Source organism: Tachysurus vachellii, chromosome 8, assembly GCF_030014155.1.
Source record: "Tachysurus vachellii isolate PV-2020 chromosome 8, HZAU_Pvac_v1, whole genome shotgun sequence".
Classification (NCBI taxonomy): Eukaryota; Metazoa; Chordata; class Actinopteri; order Siluriformes; family Bagridae; genus Tachysurus; species Tachysurus vachellii.
Window position 1 is genome coordinate 19,995,961 of NC_083467.1, and position 20,541 is coordinate 20,016,501.

General features: G+C 42.3%; 1 protein-coding gene across 3 annotated transcripts in view; it reads left to right on the forward strand.

Moving 5' to 3' along the window:
- adarb1b (adenosine deaminase RNA specific B1b) overlaps positions 1–20,541 on the forward strand; it is a 165,026-nt gene that overhangs the window by 44,507 nt on the left and 99,978 nt on the right. For all 3 annotated transcript variants that reach the window (XM_060876839.1, XM_060876841.1, XM_060876840.1), the window contains exon 2: positions 8,186–8,270. The gene's annotated coding sequence lies outside the window, so the exon portion shown is untranslated. The remainder of the gene's footprint in view (positions 1–8,185; positions 8,271–20,541) is intronic.

The window sequence follows — 20,541 nt, forward strand, 5'->3', positions numbered from 1 at the left end:
CACGAAGTTTCTTTCTTTCAAATCCATCTAATTGAGCAGATGAAGGGATCACTAATTACCCGATGAGTCGACTAAGACACAAGGATGACTCGATTTAAAATGTATTGAGCCCTATTCCAGACAGACAGCTTTAATGTCGTAGTCGTCGCTTTTGCTCTAATGAGCGCATGCGAGTGATAATTTGACAGAACATTTCAGCCTGTGGCTTAGAGCTCGCTCTTCACCTCAGCTTTTCTAAACAGACGTGCACTCAAAGCCAATATATTACAGCCCCACCTCAGTATTTGATAGATTGACACTTGGATTTGATGTGTGCAGAAAAAGTTACACCTTTTTTTTTTTTTTTTTTTTTATCCCTCAGGAAATGGCATGGAACTAATGAGGGTGTTTGAGCACATGTTTCTGTAGGTTAATGGATTCAGGGCTTCGGCAGAGCAAAGCATCCGTCAACACATTAATGGAACTTTGAATGCCGGCGCATTGCTATAATTGCGGATCAAGTGCTAGATTTACTCGCAATGTTTTTTTTCCTACTGAAACAGATCCAAAGCGGTATGTAATTTGCAGCCGCACGAGAATGGATTAAGATTTAACTGTCCTTTGAACGAGTTCAACGCAAGTGCAGCGCTTAAGGTAATTGCACGTTATCACGCAAGAGGAACCATGCAGAACCACCTTTTTCTCTTGCTGTCACGTTCTTCCTGCTAAAGCTGGCAATCCGTCACCAGTTCGGCATCAGCTCCGGTGTTTCCTTTCAGCCAGTTTCATTTCCCAGTTGGTAGAGGAACGGATCGCAGAGGATAAATTGGAGCTCTCTTTGATTTTGACGGCTAATCATGTTGAACCGGAAATGATGACTGACTCTCTTTCTTTCTTTCTTTCTTTCTTTCTTTCTTTCTCTCTCTCTCTCACTCTCTCACTCACTCACTCACTCACTCACTCTTTAAGCTTGGTGGAAAATTGCATGCCAAATTGTCTCGCTCCTATGAGGAAGATGTTATTGCAGCACAAGTCGCGGAACAGTGCAGGCCCTAACAACTGTTAGCCAGCAGTGCAGCGTTCATCAACACGGCCAATCGACTAATTACGCTCCATCTGGTGACTCCTCCCATGACGCTTTCCCATTTTCTCAAATAAACAACTTCCCTTTTATATCCCACCTCTCGTTCCAGCCACTGCCTGAGAATCTGAGCAGAATCCTAATGACTGGATTTCTGAATTGCACGTCTTTCTGGAAGCGCTCGCCGACAAAGAGCTACTTTTTTTTCTTTCCTCTCCACATAGCTCCATTTCATGATGTAGTCTCATTAAATTGGATTGATGTTTATTTGAATATGGAGTGGATCCTCTCCGGTGGTCTGTCTTTCCCACTCCCGGCTTATTGCCCTCCCTGCTGTCTTGCAGGTGAGAACGTTCCATCAAGGCCAATTTGCGGGACCGAACCGTTGCTTCGATGTTCTGAAAACGAGCCCACGTAGAGCTAAATGAATTCTAATCAACACTGTGCTCAATTAAACAGTCATCTGAAGTTCCCCAGGGCAGACGGAACGACAAACCTGAGCCTCATAGATCATCTTTAACAATTAAGCTTTATCTTCCTCATTACATTGGGCTCTCTCTCTCTCTCTCTCTCTCTCACACACACACACACACACCAACAAGCTCACCTTTCACACACGCACTCTCACATGCACTCACTCTGCATCCCATCAGGGGACAAAAATTGAGTCCGATCCATTAGTGCAGTGCTGAGGTGCTGCGATACGCCTGAACTAAAATGTAATTTTGTCCGAGTAGAATCCTGGGGAAATTGCTCGTGTTGGCGCTGCCCCCCCCACCCTCATCCCCGTCTCCATCCACATCTCCTTCCCCCTTTCCCTCAGCCCACAGCTGTCTTGTGGAAATTGAGTGCACTTCGGTAGAATTCAATATGACATGCCAAAAATAATGGCCTCCCGCCACTGAGATATCCATCAGGCTGTTTCAACCTCTCATAGACATTCAACAGTGATAAATAATAAATCATGTTTGTGTGATATTAATAAGGTCAGTCTGAGCTGACTTGACTTTTGCCGCAGTCACTTTCCCTGTCACCTTGCCAGGGAGGATCCTAAATTAAAACAGGATAGAGATTGTATTCATTTTCACAGCGACAGACTGCCGGCAGTTACGGGGAACGCGTCACGCCGGGACGTTTGAGCGTGCAGGGGTTTCGTTCACTTCAGTGCCCGAGTGGATCTGCTTCTGCATCGTTACTGCGTCCTGTGTGCCTTATGCTTTAAGCTCTAGCTTTTTTAATCAGTCATCTTCAGCAGAGGCTCGATCATCTCAGAGTTTATCCCACGGGACTTTATTCACAATTTGGGGGGCCGGAAAAGGAAGAAACCTGAGAACTCAAATGAAACCCACAGTGTTACAGTGTGAACATGAAAAACTCCACACAGACATTAACCTGAGCTCAGGATCACACCAGGAACCCTGGAGCTGTGGGGAGATTTAACTACATGGTTAAGCTTCTTTCTTTCTTTTCCTCTTTCTTTCTCTCTTTCTTTCCCTCTCTCTTTCTTTCTTTCTTTCTTTCTTTTTTTTCTCTCTCTCTCCCTCTCTCTCTCTCTTTCTTTCTCTCTCTCTCTCTCTCTCTCTCTCTCTCTCTCTCTCTCTCACACACTTGCTTTCTTTCTTTCTCTCTCTCTCTCTCTCTCTCTCTCTCACTCGCTTTCTTTCTTTCTCTCTCTCTTGCTCTCTCTCTTCCTTTTCTTTCTTTCTTTTTCTTTCTTTCTTTGTTTCTCCCCATTTATTTATTGATTGATATTTATTTATTTCTTTATTTTTCCTTTTTACATATTTTTTTTCATTTACACATTGTACTAACACATTAAGCACTCTGAGTGTTGTACAAATATTTTAAGATGCTTTCTTGTTTATATTGGAATAAAAGGTCTTTCTTTCTTTCTTTCTTTCTTTTAATTTTTTTTCTTTTAAATAAATGAATATTCCCAGCCTTTACATGTGCAACAATGTTGAAAGACATTATATGGAAAGATTTGTTCTAAAACCAAACATACTCCAAAATCCAATATATTTATATTAAATCTTTATCAATCACAACAAAACGTACCGCTGCTGCTCCACATATTTGAACAGCGAACATTGTTCACGAGCTACAGCCAGTCTGTTATAGACATGTAGTCGTTTTAGGAAAGACGAGCCGTGTGGATGATTGAAACGGCAGACGCTGCGTTTTCGAAGCAGACTTTCCGTAGATGTGAAATCGGAGTCGTTACAGAACAAACGCAGGCACGTCTTCCATCGGACAGCTCTTGGAGCGATGCACGAGAAGCACTCAGACTCTCATTATGCTCACTGAAGGATTGTCTGTTGAGCTTGGACGAATGTTGAAGGGGAAAAATGCAGAAAGATCCATTAAAGTGTATGGTACGCATCCCAATTTTTTTTTTTCCCTTGGTAGTGCGAACGTTACCGTGAGCCAACAAAATGCTGATGTGATTATTCCACTGCATTTATCTGGAGTTTCTAATAGAGAGAAACTGAAGCGAGTTATTTTTATTTTTTTTTTATGCAGAGATTATCCGTTTGTTTTAAGATCTGTACACATGCACAGGAAATGTCACCGGATGAAAATGCCATGTTTAGTTTCCTGTGTTAGAATGTACACACGTTTATACCTTTTTTTTAGTAAACACTCCATCATTTACATTGACGTCGAAGCCGTTTGGCAGACGTCTTTGACCCGAGTGTCTTACAGAAGTGCTTTTGAAGACTCTATCAATAAATACATCGATACTGCTTCAATAGGTCATAGACGAGACACTCTGTTGGGAGAAAACCAAGGTGCACACACGGGACAGTACTGCAGGGAGCAAAGTGTACACCCTGACCAACACACACACACACACACACACGCATGCAGTTACTGTATCACCAATTTAAACTAGTCAGTCCACACACATGCTTTTGGGAGGTGGGAGGAAACCTGAGAACTCAGAGGAACCACACAGTGATGTTGGATCTGACCAACATTATAATCCATGAAACTACCCGATTCTTTTCTTTCCTTCCTTTTTTCCTTTCCTTTCGCTGCGTTTCCGTCCATAAATCTAAAATTTTTTTGCTACATTCCTTAACATAAGGATTGTTTCTGATATTACATATAGATTAAAGAGCTGCTATTAATTTCTAGATGATCTCTAAAAAAGCAGGAGGTAAATATTAGGCACCTAAAGGAGATTAGTTTAGCACGAATGTCTGTAGCAAAGGAAGCACATGTGCTAATCTAATCGCAGCTCAGTCATGCATGAGCGCCGGCTTCCTTTCTTCACTCTCTCCTACTGAACGTTTCTTAACAGTCCGCTGGCCTTTGAGCTCCTGAGCCGCTTCTCACGTACGTCTTGACCTCGGCTCACAGCGCAGACCTTCTTCGCTAGACACCCGGAGCACAGGGTCAAGCTCCGGTCCGTGTTCCCTGCCAAACCTCTTCACTTATCTCGTCTCCATCCACTTTCAACAAGCCCGTGATGTACGCAGGCTGCCTACGAAGCAGGGCTTTTTTCAGAGAAACCGAAGAGGTTTCCCCTCCTCCTCCGCAACAACCCCCCACCCCACCCCCCCGGCTTTTTCCGCATCACACCTCCTCTCTCACTGTACGGGACACGACCCATCGCGAGCTCTCGCTAATGACTGTTATGCATCAAAGCCGTTTCATCCACACCGTAGGTTTGAGAAATCTTAATTAAAGAATGCAGGAGGCTGATATATCCCCGTGATAATGTCGGATCCGAAGCACAATAAACGCTTTTGATAGTGATAACGCTTTTTATCGCAAGCATGCCAATAATTCTGTTGTGTAGGCGTGATGGAGAAAGATAGACGGAGAACGAGAGCAAGGGAAGGCGATTGAGATGTTGAGCTGTTTCATTGAACACTACCTTCACTCTCACTTGCGTCGCCTGCTACATTTAGACCTCTGTTTCTGTGCAGGGATGAAGTCATTTACAGAGGCACGCTTCCACCCCTTTAGTTTTTTTTTCTTTTTGCTTATTTCAACCCTGCTCTCAGTGACAAAGTGAGCTAGAGGCTCGTGGCATAGCTGATGCAGATTGCCATTTGGACTCCTTTCCTTTTATCGAGCTATCTATGGTCTGCGCTGTCCTACAGACTTCATGGCTAATCTTACCTCGAGTCATCAATATTTATGCTAGTCCATCAAGTTAAGTAAAAGTTTCAAAACATGACCTATTTCTTGGCATCGGATGCTCGAAAGGTCTATTTTTGGATCGTAGCACTGTTTGGAGCTCTCCTGACTTCGTAAGCTGTTTCGTGATTGTGTTTTATCGTCTCTGATTATGACTAATCGATTAAATACCCGAGCAATGAAACACGTTTCTCACGTTTCTCAATTGTGAACCAACTTCAGCGCATTTGTTTTCAGCTCGTCCTCAGCTTGTATGGTCCGTTTTCCTGATGCGTGTGTTTTAAGATTGCTCTGGGCAGTCAAGGTTCAGCTCTTTTGAAGCATCCTCTTTAGGTCTGATTGTGATTATTATTATTTTTTTCTACATAGACTTCTCCTTTATCTCAGGGCTTTGTAGTCACTGGCTCTTGTTCAGTGCTTAAGGTTTTGAAATTGTGATCAAAAATCAACCAGCACCTTTAGAATAGAATAGAAGCCTTTAGTTTTTGTCACATATCCCAACTTTGCCACAATACAGCACCCCAGGAGCAGAAAGGGTCAAGGGCCTTGCTCAAGGGCCCAACAGAGGCAGATTGGCACTGCTAGGAGCTTGATCCCTGATCCTCCAATCAACAACCCTTAATAAGAGCTTTAACCACTTGAGCCACACAGAATCACAGAAGAGGACATCGTCCGGTCCACGTTTGTATCTCGGCTTGTCATCAAAGTTGTTTTGGATGAAAGGTTAAACCAGTCCCTTGCCTACACTGCTGTTCCCTGCAGTCCTCTGCTCTGTTTAGTTTGTTCTTGGTACATCTAGAGCAAAAAGATGCTGCCGTCTCCCCCTCAAGACCCCTTAAGCTGACCTACACGCTGCACAGATTCACACACAATATTTCCCGATGTTTATCACTTGCTATCAGGTGTTTGATGGATGTAGGGGTGAGCACAATACACGAGCACTCGCAGATGAGGATTACATGTGACACCATTCGCAACCCTACACGCCAGATCTGCTCTATAAACTGTTTCAATGACTTTGTCAATATATCTACAGAGAAATAAAAGTAAAATATGAAGGAAAGGAATTATTGGTTGGGAAGATGCAGGCAGCAAGGATCGCTCATTCCGCAAAGAGAACTGAAGGGTATAGTGCAGAAACCAGGCTAATTTTATTCTGCGCACCAGGAATCTGGTTTGTATTTAATGCAGTCGTGAACAACTATTCGGGTCCGACATTTCGAATAACTTCTTACGGAAGTGGAAACTGACATCCAACTAGGAACATTGAAGAAAACACCCAAAGTTCATCCTGGAACTTTAGGGCGGTTTAATCAACACTGTCCCAAATACCTAAAAATGATGCACTTTGACTATGCAGTAGACTCATGGAAGAGGTTTAGATGGGTTGTATTGGCTGAAATGGAACACGAATGTTTTATTTATAACTGATCCGAGCTTAAGATTAAAGATGAGGTCCACTAAACTACCACCGTTGGGCCGTCGAACAAGGTCCTTTAACCATCAGCGTAAGTATGTGCCGTTTCCGATTCAACGGGAAATGACATCAAACACACACAAAGCGACACGCTTAGCTTTAGCAGAATACGTTTTTTTGAACAATTTTAATATGCTGAAGAATAAGACATTTGTAAAATGTCTTGGCCACTGGAGTGTCTGCCATTTTGTGTTTTTCCTCATTTAGAGTTAGCGCCTGTTAGCCACGCCACTCATCCACTACGTAAGCACAGCTGCCAGTGTCGAAAGCATGAAGTGTCCAACATTTCACACTGTTTTAATTCATTCATTCATTCATTCATTCATTCATTCATTCATTCATTCATCTTCTACCGTTTCTCAGGCGTCATCGGGCATCAAGGCAGGATACACCCTGGACGGAGTGCCAACCCATCACAGGGCACACACACACTCTCATTCACTCATGCAATCACACACTGCGGACAATTTTCCAGAGATGCCAATCAACCTACCATGCATGTCTTTGGACCGGGGGAGGAAACCGGAGTACCCGGAGGAAACCCCCGAGGCACGGGGAGAACATGCAAACTCCACACACACAAGGTGGAGGCGGGAATCGAACCCCGATCCTGGAGGTGTGAGGCGAACGTGCTAACCACTAAGCCACTGTGCCTGTTTTAATTCAGTTGAATAATAATTCAGTGCGACATCCATGTGCTTGAAGTGCACTACTTCTTCTTCTTCTTGTATATTTTTAGCGTGAACACATTACTCCCTGTTGATACTACAATACGGCATAGAACATTGTGTGAGGATGCGATCTGGGACGCACTTTTTGAGTTCAGCCAGTAAAGTGAAATCATCAGTCAGCATGTAGATCTGTAACAGTGACTTCTGCAGTAACTCAGCATCGTTCACACTACACGCTCGTAACCAGGGTTTAGTCTGTGATTAATCATAACAATCTGTGTCCTAAATGATATAGTGTGCACTAGGCTTTAGGGAACTAGGAACTTTAACTTGATCTTGGCTTCTCTTGATTTGAGCAGAGTTTAGTTTGCTCTCGCTGCAGGCAGTGATGAAAAACCTCAGGCATGAGTTGTTGTTTTTTTGCAAACGCTCTTCAAGTTCATGGGTTGATGAGCTGTGTCCTCTGTTGCCCATCATTACCCGTGTGCTCTGTTTATAAAGCAACCTGTTGCCCGGTTGCTCTCAGTCTGGGCAGATGCACGGTCCTGTGACTCACCGTGCTGCCATTCTCAGGTTGTTCATCATCTAAATGAGAGCAGAAATGTTTTCCAAGCCACAGGGACTGCATAAGAATAACCAGCCATGACTGTTGTATGAGTCTTATTTGAAATGTTTGTGCGAGTGTCCCTGCTCTGCTGTGTGTGTGAGAGTGCGCGCACGTAAGTGTGTGAGAGATGCTTTGGTAATATGGTAGTTTTAGTGTGTTGCCTAACTCTCTCTCTCTCTCTCTCTCTCTCTCTCTCTCTCTCTCTCTGTATGGTTTAGGCTGTAGGGAGTAGAGGATCTGTCAGTAGGACCAAACAGAATATTGGGACAAGACTGCGACGGTGATTTTGAACCTTCAGAGACGGTGAGTTAATTCGTACATCCAGAGACATTTCAGCCTGTTAGTGACCACTTTGTGTGTTTCATGGTAAAAAAAAATGATGCCTCATTGATGATTTGTATCTATTTGGCAAAATAGAAAAAAATTAATATATTGGAGGAAAATATATATTTTTCCTAAACATATGGACAAGCTGTTTAGCTCGTCACTGCTAGTTTACAAATTCTTACTATTTAGTATTATTTAGTATTATTTAGTATTATTACCAAAGATTACTATGTATTGATGGTTCTGAGAGAGAATAAAAACATTGGGCTGCTGCTGTAATATTTAACAAGGTTGAACTCTTTCATGCAGAACATTTCAGGCTCCTTTATACAGACCACAGCTTTTAAATAAGTTTTAAATCTGGGGATTTTATGTTCACACAAGCATTTCGTCATTGATTTGTATTTGGATGCTGCTAATCTTCACACTGGATGCTAATGTTTTAATAGATGATGTATGAGAGTGTTTTGTTTTTTCTTTTTAGAGTAGCATTAAATAATTTCTCCTATTTTTGTCAGTGTGTTGTGTTTCATTTATCGGAGCTTATTTGAAGTCCATGAAAAATATTCACGGCACATCTGGCGAGATCGTAGTACAGAGAACAGCACTGTGCTTTGGAAATGAAAATTTAAAAAAAACGATGATCTCCGGAGACCTGCCATGTAGGCGTGAGTCCATGGACAGACATAAAGCTTCCAGGACCCACAAAGAGCAAATATATTTCCGAGATTCAGTGGAAGGTCTTAAACGGCAAAGAGACAAATCGAGTGCACAGAGTCTGCAGATGAATATTTTAGACCGTCAGCAACACTACACTCACACATGGTGCTTTCACTTGTGTGGGTCACTGTTGTAATGAATATACCGTGCTAAAATCATCTTCGTCTTCCTCTACTTTGGGCTTTTCCCGTTATCGGTCGTCACAGCGAATCATCTGTTTCCACCTAACTCTATCCTCGGCATCCTCTTCTCTCGCACCAGTTACCTTCATATCCTCTTTCAGCATATCCATATATCTCCTCTTTGGCCTTCCTCTTGACCTCTTACCTGGTAGCTCCATCTCCAACATCCTTCTACCAATATAACCATCTCCTTCCTCTGTACATGTCCAAACCATCTCAATCTAAATTATAACTGAATAATCTGTACCGAAAACTGAACAGAAACAGATGGTACAGATAAACATGTGTTACCACTGTGATCACGTACGTTTTTTTTTTTTTTTTTAATCAATTGATTTTCCTTTAAACAATTGAGCTGTCCTTCACTAATGCTGTTGCCATGTGTTAAGATTTCATTCATTATTTCTCTACAGTTAGCACGTTTGTTACACACCTCCAATGTTGGGGGTTTGATTCCCACCACTGCCGCGTGTGTGTGGAGTTTGTATGTTCTCCCTGTGCCTCTGTGGTTTCCTCCCCAAGGCCACAGACATACATTGTAACCTGGTTGAGATCACTAAATTGTCCATAGTGTGTGAATGGGTGTGCGAGTGTGTGTGATTGCATCCTGTGATCGACTGGCATCCTGTCCAAAGTGGACCCTGCCTTGTAGACCAAGTCTCCTGGGATTGAATGGATGGATGGATGGATGGATGGATTTACAGCAGTGCTTTTGAGTAATCCATTAAGATTGGACAGAACATGTTGATTAATTCTCTCTAACTGCAGCTCTGCCTGTATTGGCATCAGTACTTTATTTAAATAATGGGTTTCTATCAACGGACTTATTCTAGTTATCTGGTTATCACACCATCTTGTACATGGATACATGACATATAACATCTGCCAAGCACATCATTGTGTACCATCATAAACAGGAGGAATATTTCATTATATTGGAAAACTATCCTAACTCTCATGGTTAACTCGGTTTCTGTTTATTAACCCTTCCGTTTCAAAATGAGTCCAAACACACCTCCGTCATGCAGGTAGACTGTAGCTAATGGTTTATTGGTTATTACCTGAAGGTAAAATTTGCATTTGGGAAACAGGAAGCCAAGGACATGAAGGCAGTACCAGACACAATGCAAAGTCTCAGACAGAATTGTAGTGCAGTGAAGGTTTGAAATGAAAGCCATTTGCATTGTGCTTAATGTCATTGAGGGACAGCTTGGAGATATGATCCTGTCTCGCAGCAGATGGGATCGTGATGGCTCGCTTATACAAGCGATGGAAAATCACATTCATTTCTCATGGAAATGTGAACTAGTCCTTTAAGAATTAAAGGCCTGCATTAATTTATTTAACAAAGACGTTATTGCTATAGTCTCTGTGTCAGGTATCCACACAGACTGCATCAGATGCAATTACACATCGAGGGTTTTATTACCGATACTTTTTCACATATATGCACAGACCAGCCGGTTCAATATCTGTTTTTTGGCTACTTGGCTCTGAGGTGAATAAGTGTCTCCTCCTCTGTCCTGTAAAAGCACACCCTGTCTCGGTTTATTTTAAATGCTCTCTATTCTCATTTTAAATGCTACTGTGTTCTCTCTTCATTTTTTTATTTTTTTTTCATTGAAATCCAAAACACTGGGCTGATTTAGGGACGATTCGTCACGATCTGTGCACCCAGAATCCTGTTAAGGGAATCAGCCACCTTTATTTTATCAGTCGGAGAAGATGCTCTGTAAGCCAGCGTTGTTAGTGAGGTCTGCTTCCAGTCATGGTTGCTGGTGCATCTAGATACAGAAGCATCTTTTTTGATTGGAAATCTTCGAAAAGCCCCAAAATCCCTAGCTGCGTCTCATGAAGAGGACGGTTCTCTTTGAGGACGGAGAAACCTTGCAGCATGGTGGCTTTAAGAGTGCATGGAGAGCTTAGGAGAGCAACGGCGAATCACTGATCTGGGAAAAGTGTTAAAGTGAAAGGAAGATTCTAGGGTATGGTACTTACTGTCTCTTTGCCTTCCCTTCATCTGATCAGCACCATGAGCTCTTCTGCCACTTGTCTTCAAATAGAAACACTCCTTCTCCTTCAATGTTTTTCAGCACACAGATCAGACAGGGTCATTATCACAGGCTGATTTCCTGAAGGAGATGTTGCTGTCACAGTGCTGAGGTCCAGTGTGACACAGCAGAAACTTTGGCCATCCTTTCCTTCAACTTCATCACTGTAGTTAATCTGGCAGTTTGCATTAAGGGGAAAAAAGCTGATTCTTTGAGTTGTCAGAGTTAAATATACTATGACTTTTACATAGGTTTATGCTCTTATTATTTATTTTATAAAATCGCACATGTTAACAGAACAGTCAGTCAGTCATATTTGTCCACAAACAGCACCAAAAATTTATTTTCTGGTGTTTGGTTGTGCAATCGACAAGCACGAGCTGTAGCACTTCAACACAAATCACTTGGCATTAACAATTATTCACATCAACATGATTTGATTTTTTTTACGACATCCAGGTAAATATGAATTAGAGAAACTTTACGCAAGAGTTAGGCTCAAATTCCGAATAGTCTCCTATTTACTACACTTTTTATATCAGGTGTAACTTAACAGGGTTTGCAAAAGCTGCTGAACTCCCATAAGGGCTTTTCACACTGAGCTTAATCCCAGGTTGAGTCTTCTAAACCCCCGGGGTTGAGTCTTCTGGACCCCTGGGGTTGATTCTTCTGAACCCCCGGGGTTGAGTCTTCTGATGCGGTGTTCCAGTTAGATGCCAAGCAGCAGACAGTTCACCAATCAGAAAGTGAAGAGTACATGCCTCATATCACCTTCTTTGTTCAGTCACAGAAACACTGCCTGTTCTGTAAAAAGCTGTAAAGGCTTTTATTCCTTCTTTCATTCTTTACTATTGTCTGGTTTGTTTTTTTGCCTTTGTGCATTGCATCTCAGGAGGCTTAAAACAGCCAAGAAGGATTAACAAGGACGCGTTTTTCTTTTTTCTCATTGATGCAAAAGCGCGAGACAAGCTGTCATTTAAAGCGGCCATGTGCTGTGTTTGTCCAGTCCTGGCTGCTCATGCTGCTAATATGTAAATGAGAACATTACCCAGGGTTTAGTAATCTACAGTGGGAAACCCAGGATTCCATTACACCACCTTTCTAATGACCCAGGGGTTAGTATTTCAAGTGTGAAAAGCTCTATAGTGCTAGAATTTGTTCAATAGCTCACTATTCGATTTTGAGATCCAGCCATGATAGAGAGGGACTCAGTTAAAGGTCTGTTGGAATTACTTAAAAGACAGAAGGCTTGTAATTTAGGACATACAGTTCTGGGGGCATTTAGGAATTTTTTATTTAGATTATATTTTATAAGTAAAACAAGGGAACACATTTATTTATTTTTGTGAAAAGAATCTAAATGTCAGATCTTTTTTTTTTTTCCTCTTTTGTCACCAATCTTTGTTGTACTGACTGTTAGACTAAAATACGTAAACCAGTCAGTCTGGCTCTAACAACAATATAGTCACTGTGAGCTCGTGTAATTCACTGTTCTGTTGTTTAATGTGAACATTAACTGAAGCTCTTGGCCTCTACTTAAAATCCATTAAGGTTATAGATATAAAAAAAAGATTGTATGTGAAGTATCCAGCCTAACAAAATGTTTACAATAATTTACATTTACAGCATCTGTCAGACGCTCTTATCCAGACTTACATTTGATCTCATTTTCAACAACTGAGCAATCGATGGTTATTGGCCTTGCTTAGGGGCCCATTGGAGGCAGCTTGGTGGATTAAGGGTTCGAACTCACAACCTAGGTCCACCAAGCTGCCTCTGCTGGGGCTCTGGCCAAGGCCCTTGACACTCAATTGCTCAGTTGTAGAAAATGAGATCATAATGTAAGGCCGTTTGTCTGATGCAAATTTTCTGAAAGGTGTTTATATATTTTTTTTTCTCTGAACAAGCTCCTTATAACAGCTTTCATGTGTTCTTTATAGCCACTTGTAATATCTGAAATTAGTCCCAGTTGGGCATCATATCCCTGAAAGCCTGTAGATTCATTATGGCCTGAACAGATGGTGATTAGTAGAGGAGTTACCCCTCTTTTTCTTTGGTCTTTGGTATTTCCAAGCCAACTTCTAGGAATACGGACATTTTCATCAAGCTGATCTTTCCTGCCATTCCGAACGTCCTCAGCTGCTACAGAACCTGTAACAGCAGAGCTACAAGCCTGAACAAAGAGAATGGACACAGTTCTGCTGTGACCTGCTGAAATGTTTAACACGAGCTGACTGAAACCCTGCGTTTGTTGAAATACTTCATGTCACTGCAACAAAAGCAATCGAACTACATACTTTTATAGCCTCTCGTCTAATGTTAATTTCTTTCAGTAGGAGCAGGTTTGCGAGCAGATAAATCATTCCACAGAGGTGTCCTAGATTACACACAATAATACTTGCAGCAGGGTTATTTTGCTCAGGTTGTGGAACAGTAATAAGGCTGTACTATTTATACGTCAGAAAGTATGCTATTAGGGAACACTATCATCGATCTGTCCTTTCATAGAAAAGAGAGGGAGGGAATGAAAGAGAGGGAGGGAATGAAAGAGGGAGAGGGAATGAGAGAGAGGGAACCATAGAGAAAGAGAGAGGGAGGGAGCGAAAGAGAGAGGGGAAGGGAGCGAAAGGGAGAGGGAGCGAAAGAGAGAGGGAGCAAAAGAGAAAGAGAGAGGGAGCTAGAGAGAAAGAGAAAGAGAGAGAAGGAATGCAAGAGAGGGAGCGAAAGAGACGGAGGGAGAGAAAGAGAGAGAGAGAGAGAGAGGGAACAATAGAGAAAGAGAGTGGGAGCGAGGGAGGGAGCGAAAGAGAGAGGGAGGGAGTGAAAGAGAGAGAGAGAGGGAACAATAGAGAAAGAGAGAGGGAGCGAAAGAGAGACGGAGGGAGAGAAAGAGAGAGAGAGAGAGAGAGAGAGGGAACAATAGAGAAAGAGAGTGGGAGCGAGGGAGGGAGCAAAAGAGAGAGGGAGGGAGCGAAAGAGAGAGGGAACAATAGAGAAAGAGAGTGGGAGCGAGGGAGGGAGCGAAAGAGAGAGGGAGGGAGTGAAAGAGAGAGAGAGAGGGAACAATAGAGAAAGAGAGAGGGAGCGAAAGAGAGACGGAGGGAGAGAAAGAGAGAGAGAGAGAGAGAGAGGGAACAATAGAGAAAGAGAGTGGGAGCGAGGGAGGGAGCGAAAGAGAGAGTGGAAGGGAGCGAAAGAGAGAGTGGAAGGGAGCGAAAGAGAGAGTGGAAGGGAGCGAAAGAGAGAGTGGAAGGGAGCGAAAGAGAGAGTGGAAGGGAGCAAAAGAGAGAGTGGAAGGGAGCAAAAGAGAAAGTGAGAGGGAGCTAGAGAGAAAGAGAGACAAGGAATGAAAGCGAAAGAGAGAGAGAGGGAGCGAGAGAGAAAGAGAGAGGGAGCAAAAAAGTGGGGGAGAGAGAGAGAGAGAGGGAGTGAACGACCGAGAAAATGAAAGAGAGAAAATGAGAGTGAGTGTCCAGGGGAGAGAAAGAGAGAGTGAGTGAGAGAGAGAGAAAGAGAGAGGGAGAGCGAAAGAGAGAGAGAGAGCGGGAGCGAAAGTGAGAGAGAGGGAACAAAAGAGAAAGAGAGAGAGAGAGAGTGTGTGATATTGAGAAAGACAGACACTTTTATTCCTCTTGCCTAAGATCGAGTCATTTTCCACCACATATGTTCTCTGAATCCTCCATGAGCCAGAGATAAAGGAGTCCAAGGCCTTTTAAACAGTTGTGTAAAAGTTTTGGAGATGTGAACACACAGTACCTTCCTCTTCTTTATAGCTGTGACTTTATCGACCTTAAAGGAAAATTCAGCAAGTCTAAAAAGAAATGCTTAGTTTGATTTGTTTTTGCTTAGAAGTTAGATTTCACTTTCCTTCCTTATCATTTGTTTAAAAAAAGAAATAAATAGGTCAAGAAGTCATATGTTAAGAGCTTATGTTTAGATATAGAAGTCTAGGATGTCATCAGTTCATTCTTTTAGATTGTGTTACATTTTCTGAATGTGATAAATATTTCTCAGGAATGTCTTCACCCTGTTCACTTCAGTCTTTTTGAAGGATGGAAATCTACATACCACGTTGTGTATCATATCATATATAGTGTTGTATTTATCATGTTATAAAAACCTGTTTAACACATTAATAACAGATAAAACAAATAATTAAATAAATAGATTATATAAAACCTACTGGCCCGTCTGTGTGTGTGTATGTGTCTGTCTGTGTGTCTGTCTTTGTGTGTGTGTGTGTGTGTATATGTCTGTCTCTGTGTGTGTATGTGTCTGTCTGTGTGTCTGTCTTTGTCTTTGTGTGTGTGTGTCTGTCTCTGTGTGTGTCTCTCTGTGTGTGTGTCTGTCTGTGTGTCTGTCTGTTTCTCTGTGTGTCTGTCTGTTTCTCTGTATGTCTGCCTGTCTCTGTGTGTGTGCCTGTCTCTGTGTGTGTGCCTGTCTCTGTGTGTGTGCCTGTCTCTGTGTGTGTGCCTGTCTCTGTGTGTGTGCCTGTCTCTGTGTGTGTGCCTGTCTCTGTGTGTGCCTGTCTCTGTGTGTGTGCCTGTCTCTGTGTGTGTCTGTCTCTGTGTGTCTGACTCTGTGTGTCTGTCTCTGTGTGTGTGTCTGTCTGTGTGTCTGTCTGTTTCTCTGTGTGTCTGTCTGTTTCTCTGTATGTCTGCCTGTCTCTGTGTGTGTGTGTCTGTCTCTGTGTGTGTCTGTCTCTGTGTGTGTCTGTCTCTGTGTGTGTCTGTCTGTCTTTGTGTGTCTGTCTGTCTTTGTGTGTCTGTCTGTGTGTGTGTGTGTATGTGTGTATGTGTGTCTGTGTGTGTGTGTGTCTGTCTCTGTGTGTGTGTGTGTCTCTGTGTGTGTGTGTGTGTGTGTGTCTGTCTCTGTGTGTGTGTCTGTCTCTGTGTGTGTCTGTCTGTCTGTCTGTGTGTCTGTCTGTCTGTCTGTGTGTGTGTCTGTCTCTGTGTGTGTCTGTCTGTGTGTGTCTGTTTCTGTGTGTGTGTCTGTTTGTCTCTTTGTGTGTCTGGCTCTGTGTGTGTGTATATGTCTGTCTCTGTGTGTGTGTCTGTCTCTCTGTGTGTGTGTGTGTGTCTGTCTCTGTGTATGTGTCTGTCTGTGTGTGTGTGTGCATGTGTCTTTGTGTGTGTCGGTCTTTGTGTGTGTCTGTCTTTGTGTGTGTCTGTCTTTGTGTGTGTGTGTGTGTGTGTGTATGTGTCTGTCTGTGTGTCTGTCTTTGTGTGTGTCTGTCTGTCTCTGTGTCTGTCTGTCTCTGTGTGTGTCTGTCTCTGTGTGTGTGTCTCTGTGTGTGTCTGTCTGTGTGTGTGTGTCTGTCTCTGTGTGTGTCTGTCTGTGTGTGTGTGTCTGTCTCTGTGTGTGTGTCTGTCTCTGTGTGTGCCTGTCTGTGTGTGTGTGTGTCTGTCTCTGTGTGTGCCTGTCTGTGTGTTTATGTTTGTCTCTTTGTGTGTGTATGTCTGTCTGTGTGTGTATGTCTGTCTCTGTCTGTGTGTGTATGTTTGTCTCTGTGTGTGTGTGTCTGTCTCTGTCTGTGTGTGTATGTCTGTCTCTGTGTGTGTGTCTGTCTGTGTGTGTATGTCTGTCTCTGTCTGTGTGTGTATGTCTGTCTCTGTGTGTGTGTCTGTCTGTGTGTGTATGTCTGTCTCTGTCTGTGTGTGTATGTCTGTCTCTGTGTGTGTGTCTGTCTGTGTGTGTATGTCTGTCTCTGTGTGTGTGTCTGTCTGTGTGTGTATGTCTGTCTCTGTGTGTGTGTCTGTCTGTGTGTGTATGTCTGTCTCTGTGTGTGTGTCTGTCTGTGTGTGTATGTCTGTCTCTGTGTGTGTGTCTGTCTGTGTGTGTATGTCTGTCTCTGTGTGTGTGACTGTCTGTGTGTGTATGTCTGTCTCTGTGTGTGTGTTTGTCTGTGTGTGTGTATGTCTGTCTCTGTGTGTGTGTCTGTCTGTGTGTGTGTCTGTATATATATATCAAATAACTGAAGGACAGGGTAATATTTCAGTAGTGAAATGACAGAAAATGTGCATATTGTGTGTATATATACTGTTATACTGTTAACATGTTAAATTACACTTACTTTAATAACTATAATCACTTACAAAAAACATCCCAATATTCAGCATAATGAGAGAAAATGATTGTATTGATTTTACATCATCATATCGTGCAGCAGTAAATTCCTATCCAGATCAACAGAAAGGGAAGGTGATGTAATGAATATCTGTTAAATGAAAAAATACTCACCATGAAAACTTGTTCAGAACGTAATATAAAATAACATGCCCCCCACCCACTCTCTCTCTCTCTCTCTCTCTCTCTCACACACACACACACACACACACACACACACACACACACACACACACACAAACTCACACATTAACAAGGCAACTGAAGAAGAATGAACAAAAAATGAGATTTGTTTATAAAATATATATTTTTTTGTTTTAGTAATACACTTTCATAATGAGAAAAATAAAGACTTTAATGCTTGTGAATAGTTTTGGCCCCCTCACTGAGCATTTTGATCAAATAAATTTTTTTCAGATTGACAAATCTTTGCATGTAAGTAGAGCCAATAGAAGGAAATAGAATAAAGCCACTATTGAACTGGCTTGCGTGTGGTCTTCAGAGAACCTAGAGACTCTTGAGAGCACAAGCCTGCCTGTCTCTTCCCATAATGCCAAGTGAGGCTGATGCCCTGGAGGTTTGGGTCAGTGCTGAGACAGAGCACTTTGTCTGGCACTGCTCATCTAAGCCCTGGCCTCTGCAGGCTAGTCAATACCTCCAATTATGTAGATGTGTGTTATTTAGGCATAGAGTTCAGGCCAGATTAAAACCCAGTGCACATCCAGTGCAGCTTTTGGATCCCAGCCTTCGAAAATCAAGCGTGTGGTTTTGTATGGTATTTTTTCTCATTTGCTGTATTTCTATTTTTGGTCAATTTGTACGAAATCGTCGGAAACCCAGAGGCCTTCCAAATGCAGTGCCTTTCATGTCAAAGCCTTGTGTGCTGGGGAAAAAAGGACTGTAGCTGGCGACTGTAAAAACAATTGTGTCATCTGTGTGCAGAGAATGAAATACTGAAGCTGTGTCTGTTTTTCTGAGGTCTACCAGAGAAGAGGGGCTACACAAGGTTCCCTTATCAAAGCGATTTAAGGCAGATGTTTTCAATGAACATTATCACTTTCTGTGGTGTCCATACACACTCGCACACACATGCTGGCAGTTTAGCGGACACAGATAGCCAGAAAAAACACTGTGCTAAAGTTTCCTGTGCCCAAATCCACTTGAGTGTTCTGAGCAGGAATTCGACAGCATGATCAGGATAATGGAGTTCCTGAGTCGAATTTGGCTTTTTTTAGTCACGCCGAAGCGTCTTGAGAACACAGTGCAGTCTGATGAGTTTAGTCAGAGGTTGAAAAAGGGATGCATCAAAGGAATGTTGGACCTTTATGCTTTTCAGGGCCTGCTGGGCGATGAGATGCCGGATTTTATTTGTCCATTAGGTGGTTGGAGATAGTCATGCTCTGCCAAACAAGGCAGGATCGCTTTAAGAAGTCCCTCTTAACTGGCGCTCTCATTCAAAGCCCTAATTGCATCAGGGCTTCTAATTTCTCCTATTCAAGCAAGTTTCCACGCTAGGGGACAGACTCCATATGGGGTCACCTGATTTACCAATAGAGAATCTTTTAAGAGTCAAGACAATCCACAGACAAATAAATAGAGCACATATTATTTATAAAAATAAAAAAACAGCCTTGTGGTTCTTATTGAGCACTGACATGAACCCACTTTCCTACTATAGCTTTTAGTATAGTTTAAACTTCCTGACTGTACCAGTCTCTAAACGTTTTCAGAAAGATGAAGCTCATCACATTGCTGGCCATAAAGTCTAAACATTGTAGTGTTCATCTCGAGAATCTGACAGACCACAATGTTTTAGTCACGATGTGCCGTCTCGTGAAGGTCACCTTTGAAACCTTCCACTCTTTTATGCTGGTAATTATCGTGTTCCATTTTCTCCTGTAATGGAGATGGGACCTTAAAACATTTGTAAATAAGAAGAAGTGAATGAATCATGTATCGTATTGGAAACCAGTAGGACTAAATATGAGGGACTCGACTCGATTTCATCTACTCCAAACTTGCCAAACTACGTGTTCCTGGAGCTTGCTTTGTGCACAGGGGCTTTGTCATGGAACAGAATTGGGCCTCTTAATTCCAGTGAAGGGAAATTATAATACTAAAGCTACAACAAATCTTAATACAGATATGTGCTTCAAACATTGTGGCAACAATTTGGGGAACAGCTTACATATGGCTGTCAAACAAACCTTTGACCATCTTCTCTAGTGTATTTATGCATTTAATATTGGTCTTACTCCTCCACTATCACAGTTATCGCAGCATAGCTATATTTCTTAGTGTGTATCAGTTTTTTGTTTCGTATGAAATGTAAAATAGCTCCTTTCCCTTCCACATATATTTTTTTCCCCCCAAAGTTAACCCTATTCCAGCAGGTAATTTGAAATCATTTATATTTGACTGCATGCTGCATACATCAGTTTTTTTTTTTTGACAGTTTGATAAGAATCGTGTCAGTAGCTCACTCTGCTGAAGGTTCTCTATTGTCCGGTGAGAAATTTGATAAGCACAAAACTCAGGGGACTCCAGAGTGGAGCAAAAGAAAATGTTTGCTTTATTCACAGTTCATCACAAGTCCTGATGATATGGCCAAATGGCCAGGAGCCAAGGGAGCAAAATTATCCATGCTGTCTGTTTGGGTGGGTGGAGTGATGTACTTTTTTTCTCCTGTCAGTAACCGTGACACTCGCCATGAGTATCTCAGAGTAACTCAAACGGAAAACCCATCTTCATCTTGGTGAAACCATCTTGGTTCCCATATACAGTATAACTGTGTACAATAGAGTCAAAAAATTGCAGTTTTGTAACCATGAAATTTATTCCAGTTTGAACATGAAGTCTATTTTGCTGAATTTATCAACAAATGAAGATTTGAGTGCAAAAGTGTTTGTGGCAATTGCAGTCCTAAAGCTATGATTGCAATTGTAGTCCTAAACCATCAGAGCAAATTTGTTTCCATCAATTGCACTTCAAAGCTGCCATCATCCTCATCATCTTTAAGTGGTTCTATCCTGAGCAGTTTTATGTATCTTTAGGCTGTCCATGTGGACATCTTCAGCAGTTTCCAAGGGCAGCCAGTGGCAGAGCATCAGCATGGATCAGGAGACAGCAGAAGTGGTCAGGATGACACGGATCTCAGGAATATATGAG